The sequence below is a fragment of the Prosopis cineraria genome, unplaced genomic scaffold (assembly GCF_029017545.1).
Source record: "Prosopis cineraria cultivar Desert tree isolate PC_DT_omini unplaced genomic scaffold, ASM2901754v1 PC281, whole genome shotgun sequence".
Classification (NCBI taxonomy): domain Eukaryota; kingdom Viridiplantae; phylum Streptophyta; class Magnoliopsida; order Fabales; family Fabaceae; genus Prosopis; species Prosopis cineraria.
The window spans coordinates 962-17,598 of NW_026555608.1; the positions used below are offsets into that span (position 1 = coordinate 962).

Below are 16,637 nucleotides of genomic sequence, written 5' to 3' on the forward strand. Positions count from 1 at the left end.
ATTGAACAAGTTCAAAAATTTCCTCCCAACATTATCCCCCCAACTGTAATAAAATTTGAAATTTTAAGACTAAGATTTTACACATAAAAATGCTCAATAGCTAATGCTAATTACGCCATTAAATTAAAAATTTTGTTAGGAAACCAAATGTGCACTATTTCCAAACCACCCAATAAAACCTTTTAACATTCAACTAGCTACACACATTTTCTCCCATCATCCCTTCATTGTTAAATTCCTTTGCAATATTCAAGTCAGGTTCACAAATCATTAACACTCAAATCAGATATACTTCTTATATGTGAGTTAGTTAAATCCCAAAATACATATTTAAACAAAAATTCCTTCAACCAAGCATTTTATCAAACACTTTGTAAGTATCAAGCCACCAACTATTACGGACTTCTCCCTCATCAGTTCCAACTCCCGAAATTTATAATAAATGTATTCAAATCTATCAAACTCCAAAAAATATATGCCTTAATAGAAAATTAATCTCAAACACAAAGAAGTCATTACGGTTAAAAGGCAAAAAAAAAGTCCACAATTTAGCCAATAACACGCGCGGAACAGCAAAGAAGAGAACTTAAACTTTCTATACCTCATTACCAAGCAGAGATAGAAAATTGAAAACTCTTACAGCTATGCCAGAACAGAAATAACACAAAACAAGGAGAAACCCGAACAGTGAGCATCGAAGAGACAAAAGAAGACGATGGCAAAACAGAGGAAGAAAGAAGGCGGCAGCAAGAACCCCGTACTCCGACAGCAACAATGGGAACTCACTGTCACCGGTGGCCGCTGACTGAACGATGGAGGAAGGGTGACGACTCGCAGCTGCTTGAACGAAGGAGGAAGATGAAGTCTCCAGAGCGCGCGCGCACGGACGCCGCTGTTGAAGGGAAGAAAGTTGAAAGGCTGAACACGCAACATCTTCACCATTTCCAGCGGCCACTCACAACGGCGCGAAAATAGCTCAAGTCGTGGACAATCAGGAAAACAACAAAACTGGACTAGAGATAGATGGTTCAACACTGAAGAATGAGAGACTCTATGTCGGTGAAGAGGTGGAAGAATGAACGATGCTCTGTTTTTGTCGCACGAGTAGAAGAATAAAAAGCTTTTGTAAGAATAATTGAGAAAAATACAGGAAAGGACCCTAAACTTTTTTTTGTCAACATAAAAGATACGGGCCATTTTTGGTAATTTTTCAAAATTAAAATAAAATGAAAATTAATCTATTGCTTAAAAAATTTTGAGCCCTAAACCATCAGGTAAGCTACTATATGAAGTTTTACTAGACCACCACTCCTTTTTTTTATAGAACAAAAATTAAATAAAATAAAAATTGAAAGAGAAATTTATTTAATTCAAAATTTAGGATCTTTTACTTTTATTAAGACTAAAAGTAAAATAAAATCCCTCTCTTTGCAACGATAGGATCCAAACTTGGATTTAATAAATGATTTATTGCCACACATATCATTAGGCTACAATTTACCTTGTTACATCTATTACAAAATTTTTAAATAAATACATAAAAATGTTATTATTAATGTTAATATGATGTTATATATATTTTTATATATATTTATATATATTTCAAGCTATTACACCAACAACCCCAACAAGGCCAAGAGGCCTACAATCCATCAGTGACCTAAAACCTTAAGAGGATGATGTGGATGATTACTTGGGTGATGACATGAATAATTGCATGTGTTGACCATGTCATAGCATGTGACAGGCCCTTTCCAAAACCCCCATGGGTTAGCTTTCAATAAGTAAAGACCTAATGTTATTATATATATGTGGAGGAGTTCAAAAGAGCTTTAATATGTTAAATTAGGGTCCAAATGCATTATCTAATAGACCATGGGAGTTCCAGAATGCGAATCAATCTTATTCAAACCCAAAAGGATGCCCAAATAGCCATTCAAGTTTATGGACATGAACATCCATTTAGAAGGTCTAAGAAGGAAGATTATAATGTTAGAAGCCCAACCAAGTGATATGCAAAACCCATATGGTGTCCAAATTGAAGAATGCACTTAAAATATCATGTGACATGCATGTGCCTTGGAGGAGAAGCATAACGGACGTTCAAGAACATTCAAGAAGCATCAAGAGGTGTCCGAAATTCATTAATTAGGATTATATTTCATTTTTATTTAGTTTCCTATTTTATGTTCAACTTGTGTTTCCTAAGACTATTGTTAGTTTCCTATTTTGTATTTTCAGTATGTGTTGGATCTTTTGAGATTTGTTTAGATTGAGGAAATATTCTTGAGCATTTTGACTCTTCCATTCCCATGCCTATAAATAGGCGTCCCATATGTACTTTTTGAACAAATTAATAAATAAGAATTGTCTCTTGAGTTTGTGTGCTTGTTTTTTAGAATCCTGAGGTGAATAAAGATATGATCAAGAGTCTAATTAATTTGGTAATGTTTTCAAAGGTTAAAGTTGCTAAAAATAGGAGCTCTAAATATCCTAATCCTTATCTTGATCATTATCTTTATTTCTTCTCTTCTTTTATTTGTTTCCCGACAAAATTGCAAATTTCCATAACATGTAATCACTTGAATGCATCTTCAGAGATAATGTTCTATAATAAGATTGTGTATTACTTTTTAATATAGAATTAGAGCATCTAAATAATTTATTTAATGAGAAAATTTCATGTAATTTTCAATATTTTTTAAAATCAATTCTCCGCAAAATTGAATGCTAGTTTTAACTTCCAACCCGCCATGTTTCTGCAGTTATTTCAAACGAAAACATATACTCCCTTCAGTGCTTAACATAAGACAAAGTTTTGTTCTTAATATAAGGCAAAGATAGATTAATTATTTTTTTTCAATTTTACCCCTTATTTATTTATTATCATTTGAATTCAATATTCACAATTTATTATGGTTATTAATTGCAAGAAAGGATAAACTAGAAAGTTACATTTTTTTTTCTTTTTACTCTTTGCTGTATCCTTAACTAGTCCAAAAGGTTTGTTCAATCCCGTCATCAGACTTATGGAAAATTATTAGGAAGAATTATATTAAAGTCTCACACAAAAAAATTAATTACTACAAAGTCTAATGACAAGCTGAACTAAGAAGATTGATAATAATTAATTTTTTTATGTGGTACCTAGATGTCATTCTCCCAAATTATTAACACAACAAGCTTGAGTGACTTGCGTGTCAACCTTTCCATCATCATGGAATCAGTCCCACCACTTATTGACCCCTTTAATTTGATTTAGAAAGTCAAAACTTTTAATTTTTAATTAATAATTATATTTTAATGACATCGCAAAGCTTGACTGACTTGGGTTAACCTTCCCCCATTCACGTCATGAATCGGCGCTTCCATAATTGAGAAGTCAAACCTAATACAAGCAAATTTTAATCATGATTTATGGGGGTGTTCAAAGATCAGGTAATACTGGGTTTGTAGTCAACCGATGCCCAATCTTAATGAGCCAGATTACTAATTTTTGGCTCGAGGACCAACCCTACTCGAATTGATCTGAGAGCAAACAAGATCGGGTTTGGTCACAAGACCAAGATTACAAAACTTTCCTATCTCAAAAATGAGACCTGTTGGATCATAAAAAAATCAAACTAATTTCAAAAATAACAGGCCTAATTTCCAAAAAATAATAAAACCTAACATATCACATGAGCTCATAATTAAAATGGAGTCTAATAGCCAAATTTATATACTTTATTTAACTTTTTTATAGTTTATCAGCCATTAAAGAGAAGCTCAAACCCCATAGTCCCCACTGTTAACATATATTAAACACACAAAACGAAGCAAAAGTTGAAGATCAAGTTAAACTATTGCTCTGATATTCAAATGAAGGATCATAAAAAATATTTTAAAACAAATAGAACCACCTTTGCCCCGCCCTCTCCGTCAAAACATGCTGATTATATAAAAAAAGATTTGTCTTTATGTAGCATTAACCTTTCTTCACACAGTAATGAACAAAAATAAGAGATGCGAAGTACGAGGGGCTAGAGAAAATGACAGACTGAGAGTTACAGAGCAAACTGAGTTTGACGCATGCATAAGTGATATGGAGAGGAAGAAAAACTTGAATAGAAATGTGGTCCAAGTAGATCTTCACAACGAGAGTAGAGCAGAAAATGGATTATATGAATAGCGGCATTGTAGAAGAGAAAGGAGGGAGACGAAACTCGACGGCAAAGAGAAAGTAGAAATAATTAAGAGATAGTGAAGTAGTTCATCTAATTTTAGGGTTTCAAGAAGCTTCTACCAAAAACAGCACCTAAGATTAATTTTTTTTTAAGAAAAAATAAATATACCCCGAGTCAAACAGGCCAATTAGTTAGGACCTTCAACCAGGTGCCTAGTCTGACCGGTGCATAAGCTAGTCTCAATCTCCCATTTAGTCTCTAGGCCAAATTTCACTGGGTTGAAACCTAGTCCAATGTCACCAGGTAGATCGGGTTTTGGGTTCTTTGCATAGGCCTAGTGATTTAGAAGTCTTAATTAATTTTAAAAATTGTTCATTAATACGACGAGATATATTTATTTTATAAAATAAAAATTATAAATATAAAATAAAAAATTGAATTTACACCATCTAAATTGTGACAAGTTACTCATCCTCTTTGGAATATAAACAAATTTAATCGCCTGACGCAATTAAAATTTTTTTTTAATGCTAATAATTATATTTGAAATTTAAAAAAATTCAGACTAAAATATTCTTGTAATGGATTATACAAGTTCATCTCGTGAAAATAAACTTTAATTTTATGGGAGAAATTTGAAATAAAATAAAATAAAATAAATACTTCTTGAATTTTATAGTTTCTCTTATAATAAAAGACAATGAAACATATCAAGTAGGTCGGGCACAAATGATAACAGTTTGATTCATAAGCATCATTCTAGAGTTGATCCTAGAGGTGTATATGGAGAGTATCAGTTGGGAGAGGGCATACCTAAATGAATATCAGATATCTCAAGAGATTAGTTTTATAACTACGGCCATGGCCTTTGGAAAACCAGAAGAAAAAAGAAACATATTGTGATTTCTCTTATATAAAAAAACAGAGGGAGTATCATTGCTCATAGTAAAGATTAATCTATCTCAAAGAATACAGCCTTTAACTAAACTTGTTATTATACACTTTTCAATGATTAATAAAGCCTCTACCACTTATATTGCTGGCTAAACTGAACTATTCAAGCACATTAAAGTGAATAGCCTATGAGACACTCAATTTGGAATTCTTGTCTTTGAGATCAAAAAGAAGGATTTAGCTCCTTCCTCACGCCAGAAAAACATGCTCCCCCATTTTCCATGAAAAATACAGAGACTAATAAAAACTCCACAAATTATGAATTCTTCGCTTCAGGTCGAACACCAACAATAACAAACCCTTCAACATCACCATGATTACTCACAAATGCTTCTCCTTCTCTTCGCTTCAGGTCGAACACCAACAATAACAACCCTTCAACCTGACCATTATTACTCACAAATGCTTCTCCTTCTTCTTCCTCATCATCATTGAAGCATCACCTACTTATCTTTACCAAAACTGCTCCACCGCCGGAAAAAGCTTCGCCGCAACCAGGGCCTTCGAATCACACCGGACCACCCTCCTCTCCTCCTTAACTTCAGCCAATACTGGTTTCTACAACACCGCCTTTGCCAGTGGCGGCGACGCCATCTACGGCCCTTCATGTGCCGGGGTGCGGGTGACATCTCCCTCAAGTATGTCACCCTTGTGTCATAAATGCAACCCACCGGTTAACTTCTGATTGCCGCTTTCGAAGGAGGCTGTGTAATATGGTACGACGAGTGCATGGTTCGCTACTCCAACGTCTCTCTTTTTCTCCGCCATCGGCAAATGGCCTACGTTCGTCATATTGAACCCTAGCAGCATCTCAGACTCGGATCAGGCGAGGTTCAAGAGTTTTTTGTTGAGTTTTTGAATGAGACGGCGAATGAGACGGCAAATAAGGCGGTGGCAAAACCTGCGTCTGAGAGGAAGATGTATGCGAGAACGAAGCGAAATTTCAGTCTCAAACTTTTTTACAGTCTTGCTCAGTGCACGCCGGGCCTACACATGGATGATTGCAGAAGTGTCTGAGTGGTGTGATCGGGAATATTCTGATGTGTAGTGAGGGGAAGATCGGAGGTAGAGCTGCGATCCCAGTTGCAACGTTCGCTATAAATTGCTTCCATTCTATGATTCCGATGAGCAAGTCTCGCGATGCCGGCAACAGCTCTGGCTCCGTCGCGTAGACCGATAATTCCATATTTCCAGGAATCAATTCTTCACATCATCCTCGACCTCGAGGTAATGTGTTGGGAAAATAACCGGGCACAAGCTTCCATTAAGACATTTATTTATTTTTGGTGTGAAAAGACAAAAATGCCTTTTTCTCTGTTTTTTTTTAATTTCCTACTACTTCCATTTTAAATTATAGAGTATTTTTGAAGGAGTTTTTTTATTCAAAATATAAGGTATTTTGTGTAGATTGAGGTTTTATTAAACGCTACAATTCTAATATTACTTTTTCTCTCTCTATAATTAATTTTTATTTTTTCTTTTCAATATATTAAATGATGGATATTTTAAAAATTTATATTTTTATTTTAAAAATTAGATAAATTGTTAAGTGTATTTAATGAAATTTATTAGTATGTAAAATTTATTTAAAAATATCTTATAATTTGAGGACGGATGAAGTACTTTATTGCATTAGTTCATTTAAGGGCATTTAAGTCTTTTCATTATTACAAATATTGACTTTGGAGACCATAGACAACTAAAATGATTTAAAAATACCTGGGGAACTTATGGCCAATAATTTGGATCTCTTTTTTCCAATTTTTCCTTGAATTTGTATTTATTAAAATAATATTGTCTCTATTCCAAAATATAGAGCACTTATGAAGGAGTTTTTCTATCCCAAAATATAAAATATTTAAATAAATTAATGTTTCATTAAATACATCAATTTTAATATTTCCTTTCTCTCTTTATAATTATTTTTTTTCTTTTCTTTTCAATATATTAAATAATAAGAGTTTTTAAAAAGTTTATATTTTTATTTTAAAAATAAGATTATTAAGTGTATTTAATAAAATATATTGCTATGTAAATTTTATTATAATTTGAGATGGAAAGGAATAGTTTATTTAAAAATGTAAAAATAAATTTATATTAATTGCAGACCTTTCAGGTTTGATTCGGGTGGCCTTATATACATATATATATATATATACACACACAGGTGTTCATACATATATACTATATATACACAGGTGTTCACCACTCTCAGAAATGTTTAGGCACTATTGTCAGAATCAGACTGAACTGAGAACCAGCCATAATGTCTGGTCTAGAACTTACGAAGACCAATCAAATGTGAACTGGTGGAAAACTAGTCAAAATTAGCAAGCAGAGGTTTATGTTTTTTTTTAAAAAAATCAATAGCCCAAAATTATATATTTATGTTTTTATTTGTTTTTTGATTGATTTTCGTTTAGTGATATATATATATATATATATATTTGATGATTTATTGGTGACTCTAGCTAGTTATTTATAGAAGTTTCTACTAGCTTAGTTAGACTATTAATCTGCCATATGTTATGATTTTAGTTTTATGTAATGGACAATAATTAACATTTTAGGCTGAGTATATCTGAGATGGTACTAATTTGACATGTATAATAAGATTGATGAAAAAAATATTACAAAACATATTTGGACAGGTAAGGCAATATATGCATAAATATTATATTCTAAGTTACTTTTTCATATGTATTATTTAAAAGATATTTTTAATTGAGATTTATATGTCCTTTGGCCAAAAAAATATTGAGATCTATATGATCATGTGAACTATTATAATATTGGCTCTCAAGAGACACTCTCACTTTGATAAAAAATTATCTTTTCTTTTGTGATCTTGAATAGAATGGAATGAGGGCTATTTAAACTAGCCTCAAGTAGATAAAAAATTAGTGCTAATGGAGAGGTTATGGAAGAAGTTAATTTTAAATGGAAGGTTATAGAATTAAAAGCATTTAGTAAAAATATACTTATTGGGGGCTTATAAAGGTTACAAACACCAAGAAAATTATGGGTAGGAAAATTACGGAGATAGCAGGGTTATGAAATGGAGCATCCAATTCTGTCTCATTCTCTTCGGGTTGGACATGACTCAGCCTCGAGTCAAATTTGGCATCGTCATCGAAATATAGAGATTGATGAACAACTTTAAATTGTAAAGACTACACAAACACCAAAAAAACTCTACTTTCTCTGGATAGGCTAATGTGTCACTGATTGGACATTTCAATTGACAAATTGTTGATATGATTATCTTCAACATCTGTCAGACATGTGTGGATAATCTCCAATCTTGAGTTTTTAGACTTTTTGAGCATGAAGGTAACATCTGTTTCACTTGAAACTGACCAAAAGTGATTGTTCAATGGTAGTAATGTCAAACTGACCTTTATAACTTCACTTTTTGGGCCAAACTCATATTTTCTCATCCTTTAGTCATCTTTCATCGACTTGGGACCCTGCTATGATACCAAATTGGCTCAAGAGGTAAGGAAAAAGGAAAAAACACTCTCACTTTAATAAAAAAAATTGTATTATTCTTTTGTAATCTTGAATACAACAAAATAAGAGCTATTTATACTAGCTTTAAGTAGACAAGAAATTAGTGCTAATGAAGAGATTATGAAAGAACTTAATTATAATAGGAAGGTTACAAAAATTAAAAGCACTTATTAAAAATATATTTGTTTAGAGTTTATAAAGGTTACAAACACTTATCATGACTTATGGGTAAGAAAATTACGAGGATAGTACGCAGGCTTTATGGGGATCCACTTTCGTCTCAACTAAATTGGCCTGTCTAATGCCACGTCCTTCCAAAAACATTCGTTACATCGGGCATCATAAGTAATATTATCGAATACTGATGAGGACCATTAACACATATGATTAGTATAATACTAATTTTATTGTGGGGCTGGGTGCCCTCTCTACCTATAATGTAGGGGTACCTTTAATATTGAACAATTCAAATTCGGGAATTATTACCTAAGTACTCCTTTATATATATATATATATATATAGACAGAGAGACAAGAGAGGGAGAGAACATAAAAGGAATTGCAATCGGCTCATCATCCTCAGGGATGATTTAGACCATTTATTTTCTTCTGAAATTATCTTTGCTGTTGACTTAAAATTATTTTTAAATGTTTTAAAATTATATTTATTAAAATAAAAATATATAAATTATAAAATATTATAATATTAAATATGAACTGTTCAAAATATATTTATATAGTCAATTAGTTAAAATTATAAGATTTTTAACATTAAATTGGACTTTTCATATCATATCTATACTATCTAGAATACATCTGAATAGTTAATTTGTAAAATTTATTAAAAATAATATTAAATTAAATTATTTAGATTAAATTTGTACTGGTCAAATTGGTAATAAACAAATGTATTAAATATTTCTATATTTTTTTACATATTTTTATTTTAATAAATATAAAATAAAAGTAAAAAGCTTAAATTTAGACTATTCATATCTTATCAGAGGTGATGAATATCATGATATTTATTCTCTACTAAGCATAAAAAATGGTCCATATTTAATATTATAATTTTTTAAATTTTTATTTTAATAAGTATAATATAAAATGTTTAAAAATAATTTCAAGTCAACAGCAGAGATCATTTCCAAAAAAAAAAAAAAAATCAAAGGTCCAGATCGTCCTTGAGGATGATGAGCACGCGAATGTATTTCCGAACATAAAATTATGACAAAGTGCGGGAAGTCGTTCTTCAATTTATCTTTTTTTTTTTTTTTTTTTGGGGTTGGCCAAACCGTTCTTTATCACTCAAAGCACATTTTTCTTTTTTTCAAACCAAAAGTTTATAAAAAAGGATAATCTACAATTTTAATTATAATTTTTAAAGATATTTGCCAGCATTACATTCTAATTATAGAAATATATTTGATGAGATAATCCACAATTTCTCTTTTCACCTTAAATTTCAAAAAGGTGAAATGATAATATTTTCGTTTTATACACCTAATCCTAGTTAAGTCATAACCATTCTATTTCACACAAACACAAACACATCATTAATGTGTGTATATATATATATATATATTGAAACAGATGTTGAGCATTGACGTTCTTGTAACTCTTCCCATCCATAACTTCAGCCATAACCTCCATAACTCCTCAATTAAACAATTGTAACTTCTCCATTTTATGTTAAAGCTTTGTCTCCTCCAAAATAGTATAAATAGGACATTTGTTTTCCTTGCAAGGCATCTCATGTCCAAGCAATAAAGCAGAATTCTTTTTTTCATTGGTTTCTATACCATTTTGGTATCAGAGTATGAGGCTGAAATTTTGAACTTCATAGCTAATGCTCTTAGCCGTTGACGTGTATTGCTCACAACAATACAAACCAAAGTTGTTGGGCTTGAACTTGTCACAGAACTGTTCTAGGATAATCTTGATTTTTGAGGAGTGTGGGAAGCAACTACAAATCAATTTCTCTACTAGTTTTATAGATGTGATAGATTTTTATTATAAGGCAAAACAATATGCATTCCTTAGGGTTCCTTGAGGGAGGCTATAATTTGGAAAACTCATGACAAATGACTAGCTAGTCATTTTAGAAGAGACAAAACAGTTGATCTAGTTAAAAAGAATTTCTATTGGCCAAGACTTGAACAGAATGTCAACCGGCATATATAGTGATGTTGAATATGTCGTTTAGCTAAGGCCAAGAGTCAAAATATAGGATTTTACATGTCATTGCTAGTTTCAAAGCCACTGTGGGAAGATGTGAGCATGGATTTTGTTCTTGGTATACCACAACTCAAAGGCAAAAAAATTCTGTCATGGTAGTCGTGGATCAATTCTAAAAAATGGCTCATTTCATTCCATCCCAAAAGATCAATGATGTTGTTCAAGTAACAGATTTGTACTTTAAAGAAATTGTTCATCTCCATGGCATTCCTAAGACTATCACTTTTGATCATGATGTTAAGTTTTTTAGCCATTTTTGGTTGACGCTATGAAAGAAGATAAGAACTAAGCTTCAATTTAGCAGTGCTAGTCATCCCTAGATGGACGGTTTTACTGAAGCTATGAACAAGGTTCTTGGCAATCTTCTTCACAGTTTTATGGGGAAGAATTTGAAGTAGTGGAATCTCATTCTAGCTCAAGTTGAATTTGCTTATAATAATTCTATCAGCTAAGCAATTGGGGAGTGTTCGTTTGAAGTTGTTTATAAAACTCGTCCCCTTAGTGAGGAAATTAAGGAAATTAAGAAGTTATATAAGCAAGTTTGTGAATGAATCTAAAAGCAGAACTTAAGATACAAGGCTTAACATGACAAATGTTGGAGACAACAAACTTTTAATGTAGGAGACTTGGTTTGGATACATCTGAGGAAAGAACTTTTTCTTAAACAACCAAATGCCAAGTTGTCTCCAACAGCTAATGGTTCATTCAATATTGTTCAAAAGATTAACAATGCTTACAAAGTGGAACTGCCTGATGCTTATAGAGTGTCTACCACTTCAATGTTGTTGATCTATCTCCTCATGTCAACAATGATGCTAAATTTGAGGGCAAGTTCTGTCCAACCTGGGGAGAATGAAATGGATGTTGAGCATTGACTTTCTTGTAACTCTTCCCATCCATAACTTCAACCGTAACCTTTGCAACCCCTCAATTAAACAATTGTAACTTCTCCATTTTAAGTTAAAGCTTTGCCTCCTTCATAGTAGTATAAATAGGACCCATGTTTTTCTTATAAGGCATCTCAGATCTAAGTGATAAAGCAAGATATTTCTTTCCATTAGTTTCTATACCATATATATATATATATATATCATTACTAAAGCTTTCCATTCTTTAGTTGTATTCAAAACTCTGACTCTTTCTTGTGGCTTCTTGACATTTAGTAACCACTATTGTGATAGTTGTGATTTCTCTTGTCGCTGGTGGGATTCTCTTTTATTTCGCTTACTATCTCTTAAAGATTCGAATTAAGAAGAGTCATAGGGCTGTTCTCAGGCATAAATACTGTAAGTAATTTTTATTCCATCTATTTACTCTTACAAATTTTGATTGGAAGTCAAATTATATACTTTATTTGTTTATTTATCTATTTATATGTGTTATTTGTCTAGTTGGAAGGGAAAGCACAACTTTAGAGCAACTGTAATTCAGTCTAGCTATAATTGAGGCTGCAACAAATAAGTTTTCTCCTGAAAATAGTTTAGGGAGAGGTGGATTTGGACAAGTTTTCAAGGTGACAAATGCCATCAATTAATATTGTAAATGTTTTAATTATATGTGTGCATATATTCATTTTCAATATTCGTTACAATCTAATTAACTAAAAACTATTCTAGGGTATTTTTTCAATTTAAGAATGAGGTTTTATTAGTAGCTAGACTCTAGCACAGAAATTTAGTAGCGTTGCTAGGATTCTGCATTGAAGAGCGAGAGAAAATACTTGTCTATGAATCTGTCCCTAACAAAAGCCTTGATTACTTTTTATTTGGTATGAATCTTCTAAATTCATTTTAACTTCTATTTGAAATTTGTGCTTCATTCATGCCATGCATTTTATTAATTATTTGGTGCCTTTTGTTATGTACATATAAAGGTTCCCAAAATAGCAGAGTATTACATTGGATGGAGTGTAACAAAATTATAGGAGGAGTTGCTCGAGAAATTCTTTATCTACATGAATATTCTTGTTTCAAAATTATACATCGTGATCTCAAACCGATCAATATTTTGTTAGATGATGAAATGAATCCAAAAATTTCATATTTGATATTGCATTTTCTTTTCAAGTGGTTATATGTCTCCAGAATATGTAATATTCAGATAATATTTTGAAAGTCAATTTTTTTTAGTTTTGGAGTTATATTTTTATAAATTATCAATGGAAAGAAGAATACAGGTTGTCATGATTCACAATATGCTGATAGCCTCTTAAGCTATGTAAGTTTTTTCTTAATGCAAGGCTTTCAAAAAAATTCTCTCATCAAGATTTCTCATTTAATCATCTCATCATCATTTAAATTGGAGAAAGATTTATTTGACAATATTGTATGATGAGCTCATCAAGTGTAATCATTGAAATAATAAATTTTACTTAATTGTAGATTTGGAAGCATTGGAGGGATGACAAGTTACTAGAGGCATTGGATTCAAACAAAATGAAGTGGGATCATATAATGAAGTGATCAAGTGCATCCATATTGGTTTGTTATGTGTTCAAGAAAATCCAAATACAAGACCTTCCATGGTAACGGTTGTTTCATATCTTAGCAATGATTCTATGCAATTGCCCTTACCACAAGAATCTGCATTTTATTTGCAAGCTCAACCCGAGCTTTCTATTACCAATGGAAGTGGAGAATCGTGTTCTGTTAATGAAGCTTCTATAAGTGAATTCTTTCCTATCTAATTCAAGGCTTTTTATTTCCATGGTTTAGAATGATTGAGATTGGTGTTTGTTGGAATGTGGCACAGAAACCGAATGAAAAACAAGCAATTTTATTCTTTTCAAGTCTGAGCTCCTTACACAACTAAAGGGCCCTATTTATAGTTCTGGAATCGTGAAAAACTGAAGCTTACAAATTAAAAGGGAGGTTATAGAAATTAAGGGGAGGTTACAAAGAGTTTATTGTGCTCCATTATGCGTCTCCCATTTCTGATCTTTCCGTTTCATCTCCATTATGCGTCTTCCATTTCATCCTCCTCAGGTTGGGTAGAACTCGCCCTCGAGTCAAATTCATCATCTTCATCAATGTACGGAGATAGATCAGCGACATTGAAGGTGGCAGATACACCGTAAGAATCAGGTAATTCCACCTTGTAAGCATTGTTGTTGATCTTTTGTACTATCTTAAACGAACCATCAGCTCTCAAGGACAGCTTAGCATTTAGTTGTTTAGGAAATCGTTCCTTTCGTAAATGTATCCAAACCAAATTGCCCATGTTAAAAGTTTAATACTTTTGATGCTTGTCACATTAAGTCTTGTATCTCAAGTTTTGCTTTTGTATTCAGGCACGAACTTGTTCATGTAACTTCTTGATTTCCTTAGCCCTTTGGTCAGCATCAGAACTATATTGCTGCTTATCAAGTGAAGGGGTCAAGTCTAGTGGACTAAGGGGATGAGTGCCATAAACAACTTCAAACGGACACTTCCCAGTTGCTTGGTTGACAGAGTTATTATAAGCAAACTCAACTTGAGCAAGAATGAGATCCTATTGCTTCAAATTCTTTCCCATGAAACTACGAAGAAGATTACCAAGAATCCTGTTTATTGCTTCAGTTTGGCCGTCTGTCTGGGGATGACTAGAGCTGCTAAACTGGAGCTTAGTTCCCATCTTCTTCCATAGTGTCTGCCAAAAGTGACTGAGAAACTTTACATCACGGTCAGAAGTGATAGTCTTGGGAATGCCATAAAGATGCACAATCTCCTTAAAGTATAAGTCTGCTACTTGAACAGCATCATTAGTCTTCTGGCATGGAACAAAATGGGCCATTTTTGAGAAATGATCCATAACTACCATGATAGAATCTTTTTGCCTCTGAGTCTGTGGTAAACCCAGAATAAAATCCATAGTTATATCTTCCCAAGGTGCTTCTAGAATTGGATTTAGCCAAGTGACAAATCCTGCATCTTTGTATATGCCTGTTGACATCCCATTCAAGTCGAGGCCAGTAAAAGTTCTCCTTCACCAGATCAACTGTTTTATCTCATCCAAAACGTCCTGCTAATCCACCATCATGTGCTTCCCAAATTATGGCTTCTCTTAAGGAACCCTGTGGAATACAGAGGGTTTTACCTCGAAATAAAAACCCATCGCGTTTGTAGAACTGCTGGAAAGGTTGATTTACAATTGCTTCCCACACTCCTCAGAAATCAGGATCATCCTGATACAACTCTTTGGCAAAGTCAAATCCAACAACCTTGGTTTGTAGTGTTGTAAGTAGCACATGGCAACGACTAAGGGCATCAACTACGGAGTTCAAAGTTCTAACCTTATGTTTGATAAGGAATGGATAAGATTGTAAGAGTTCACTCCAACGAGCATGTCTGCGACTGATCTTCTGCTGGGAATTCAAATACTTGAGAGCCTCATGATCAGAAAAAAGTATGAACTCTTTATTCAGGAGGTAATGACTCCAATGTTGGAGAGCTCGAACAATGGCATAGAATTCCTTATCATAAGTAAAATATCTAAGCTTGGCATCATTAAGCTTCTCACTAAAAAAGGCAATAGGATGGCTCTCCTGGCTTAAGACAACACTAATCCTGGTGTTAGAAGCATCACAACTAACTTCAAATACTTGGTCAAAGTTAGGAAGAGCTAGGACTGGAGCTTCAGTCAACTTCTTCTTAAGCTCCTCAAAGCTTTTCTGAGCTTGCTCTGTCCACTGAAACTTTTCTCCTTTGGTGCAATCTGTAAGTGGTGCAACAATTGAACTAAAATTATGGATGAACCTCCTGTAGAAAGAAGCTAATTCATGGAAGCTTCAAACCTCCTGGATAGATTTTAGAATTGGCCAGCTATCAATGGTTGCAACTTTACTTGGATCAACGCGAACACCCTCTGCGGTAATGATGTAACCCAAGAACACAACTTCGTTGGTGAGGAAGGTGCACTTCTTGAGATTTGCATAAAGCTTCTGTTCATGCAAGGCTTGTAAAACTTGCCGTAAGTGATCTAAATGCTCCTCTTGATTCTTACTGTAAATAAGAATATCGTCAAAGTACACAACAACAAATTTACCAATGAAGGGTCTCAATACTTGATTCATCAGGTGCATAAATGTGCTAGGGGCATTTGTTAACCCAAAAGGCATCACATTCCACTCGTATAAGCCATCTCTAGTCTTGAAAGCGGTCTTCCACTCATCTCCTGGCCGAATTCGGATTTGATAGTACCCATTACGAAGGTTAATTTTGGAGAAAGTAGTGGCACCATGCAACTGGTCCAGCATATCATTAAGCCGAGGTATCAGAAATCGATACTTAATCGTGATCTTATTGACAGCTCGACAGTCAATGCACATTCTCCAAATTCCATCCTTCTTAGGTACTAGAAGAACAGGTACAGCATAAGGGCTGATATTTTCTCGAACTAACCCTTTCTTCAACAACTCTTCAACTTGCCGTTGGACTTCGGCATGTTCTTGGGGACTCATCCTATAAGCAGGCTTATTAGGAATGACTACTCCTGGAATGAAGTCAATGGCATGCTGTATGTCTCGTATTGGAGGCAACCCTAGTGGTATCTCATCGGATATTACATCTGAAAATTCTGACAATAACGGAATGACTCCAGGTGGATTGGCCGTCTCGTCGTTCACCTCAAGCACCAAAATAAAGCTTATCATTTGAGCTTTAGATTTCGACACCTTGAATTCCTCCTTAGTCTTCAAAGACACTAACAGCTTAGAGACACTAGATTCCCCTGAAGATTGGCTAATCTCATTGGGTGGTAGAGGCGCTAGTGTGAACTTGACACCATCTTT

General features: G+C 33.4%; 1 pseudogene; it reads left to right on the forward strand.

Moving 5' to 3' along the window:
- Positions 1-715: 715 nt before the first annotated feature.
- LOC129296207 (cysteine-rich receptor-like protein kinase 44) lies at positions 716-13,556 on the forward strand (annotated as a pseudogene).
- The last annotated feature ends 3,081 nt before the right edge of the window (positions 13,557-16,637 follow it).